The following is a 2,924-nucleotide window of genomic DNA, read 5'->3' as shown; positions in this document are numbered from 1 at the left end:
AGTAGCCAAGGGAAGCGCACTGAGCCCCGTGATAGCAAACTTTTACATGGAACACTTTGAAAAGCAAGCCCTGGAAATAGCACCAAAAAAGCCCACAACATGGTTCTGATATGTGGACGACAACTTCACCATCTGGAGCCATGGAGAAGAAGATCTGACCATGTTTTTCAACCATCTGAACAATGTTCCCCCAAACATCCAATTCACGATGGAAAAAAAAAAGAGGAAGGAACATTGCCATTCTTGGATGTCCTGATCATTTGCAAACCGAACCAATGTTTGGGCCACACAGTATACAGAGAACCTACACACATGGACAGATACCTACACAACAACTCCAACCATCACCCAGGTCAAAAAAGAACCACAATTAAAACATTGGTAGACCGGGCAAAAAGGATCTGTGAATTCCACTTGCTTGAAGATGAATTGAAGCACTTAGACTGGAGTCTACAAGCTAATAGTTACTTCAGCTCAGACATCAGAAGGGCTGCCAGACCCAGAAAAACTCAGATGATAAAGACAAACAACCACCCAAAGGAATGTATTTTTTACCATACATCAAACGAGTCACAGACAGAACAAGGAAATGGGTGAGGAAACACAATCTCTAGACAATCTACAAACCGACCAAGAAAATCCAGCAAATGCTGCACTCAGTGAAGGACAGGAGTGATTCTCTCATGGCCGTAGGAGTTTACCAGATATCGTGCAGCTGTGGACAAGTCTACATAGGGAGCAGAAAATGTAGTTTTCAAACACTAATCAAAGAACATGAGAGACACTGCAGACTGGGTCAGCAAGGAAAATCATCAGCAGAAGAACACGTTATAAACCACCCTGGCCATAAAATGCTGTTTAAAAAGACTGAAATTCTGGACCATGCCAACAACTATCAGGTCAGAATGCACTAGGAAACCATTGAAACGCATAAACAAATTTCAACAGGAAAGAAGAAATTCTTAAAGTAAACAAAGTTTGGCTACCAGTCCTGAAACACCGAAATCAGGACACAGCAAATACAAATGAAAACTAGTCAGGTTAAGGGGGTTTCCCAGCAGACAACAGATCATTAATTAGACACCATGAGGCCAACAACAAAACAGTACACAGATTAACATGTAAATTGCTTTCTCTCAACCAACAGTATATATACCCCACTCTCTTTCATGCCAGCATTCTCTAAAGATTCCAGCCACAGCTGCTGACAAAACGTCAGGAATAAACTCTTCTAGAACATGGCATGAAAAATCCACAAAAAACTATGGTTGCAAGCCATGAAAGCCTTTGACTTCACACTGTCTCTCCCCCCCCCCCTTTACCATTTTCCAGTATTTTGAGTATTCTACAACGGAGGATTAATCAGGACTGTTGTTGCTAAATTGGGACCATTTGAAGTTGTGGACAGCCATCTGATAGGGAAGCTTTAGGTCTTTATTCCTGCTTCTGCAGAACTTGAGCTAGATGATCATTGGAATCTGTACAATGCTGTGATTCTATGTACAGTCTTCTTTTTTTGCAGGAGACCTCCTCTCTCTTCAGCAACACTGCATCATGAGCCAAGGGAAGTCTGGACATGTAGACTGGGACTGAGAAGGACTTTTAAACAGGAAGAAACACACATTGCTTCACATCTGTCGCGAGGTCACAGGTCACTCCCGTGGGGTTGGACATTCTGGATATGCCATGGGCAACCAGACAAATAAAGATCCTTCAAGCTGACTGTGATGATTAAACAACAACAACAACAACAACAATAATTTTTATTTATATTTCCTGCCTCTCCCTGGAAACATTTAAGTTGTTTCAATAAAAACTCTTTATTGAAACAACTTAAATGTCCTTGAACTCAGGAGCTTGGGTATGTATCTTCACAACCCTACAATAACACATGCTGGTCTTCCTACCAGTCTATCAGGACCTTGCCCCTCATAGGAGTTTCCTTCTCTATCTTTTCAGAGTCCATTTTTCCCCCAAGCCTCCGGGTGTTCACCTAAGGGCCAGCACTGCCCGCTAATGTTCCAGCACAACTGGGGCATCCTTGCTACATGGTGAAGAGTGAGTGGTCCACCCTCCCGGGGATCCAGGGTAGCAGCCCAAACTCACTCTGCCAAGAACCCTTCCAACCTTGGGTCCTTCAGTCTGTCTGGTCCCTAGCTCCGTCTTCTATCTCTCAAGCCTTCTTCACTCCCCCCTCCACATCTCCCTTCTCTCTTAAGCCCCCAATCTCTAACCTCACCTTCACCATCCAATTCTCAGCTGTTTTGCATTTCTGGCTCTCTTTTCTGACTCCAGTGGTGCTCCCTGGATCCCGAAGTCCTCCATCTTCCATTTCTAGGGGACATCCTGACTCTACACTCCCTCCGACCATTGACAGCAACATCTGTTGTTCTCTTGTGCATTTCTGTTGTTTCCTTATGTTTCACAATTAATGTGTATATGTATAGTTGAGAGGGGTGTTTTTTAACAATGCTCCCTCCTCCCAACCCAAATGAAAGACTAAGATCTTTCTTCAGCGATATATGCAGCAAGTGGTGATGGACTGGGCAGAAGGGGGAAGTTCACCCTAAAACAATGTGGAGAGGTCCTCCTCCCAATTTCATTTACAACTTGAGCATGGATAGACTCATGGTTTGAACACAAGTTGTAGTCAGATATCAATAACAGCTGTGTGTACATTGATCTGAACAGGTTCATCTCTTTATGGATGAAGCTACATGCCAAGAGAAAAGAGTAATAAGAACTATATATTTTGTATTAATTAATGACACAGGAGTTACATTATTATTCAAAGTTAGATTAAATCATGTTTTTAATGCTGTGAAAAGGGGGGAAATGCTGTTTTATAATAGTTGGCATTGTGGAATATTATATTTTCTTTCTTTTGTGGCTTTGTCTCTCTGTTCAGCTAGGGTTGCCAATAA

This window comes from Sceloporus occidentalis, unplaced genomic scaffold (assembly GCF_023333645.1).
Source record: "Sceloporus occidentalis isolate IW3139 unplaced genomic scaffold, rSceOcc1.0.p SCAF_1, whole genome shotgun sequence".
NCBI classification, from domain to species: Eukaryota; Metazoa; Chordata; class Lepidosauria; order Squamata; family Phrynosomatidae; genus Sceloporus; species Sceloporus occidentalis.
Note: the sequence above shows the minus strand (reverse complement) of the source record.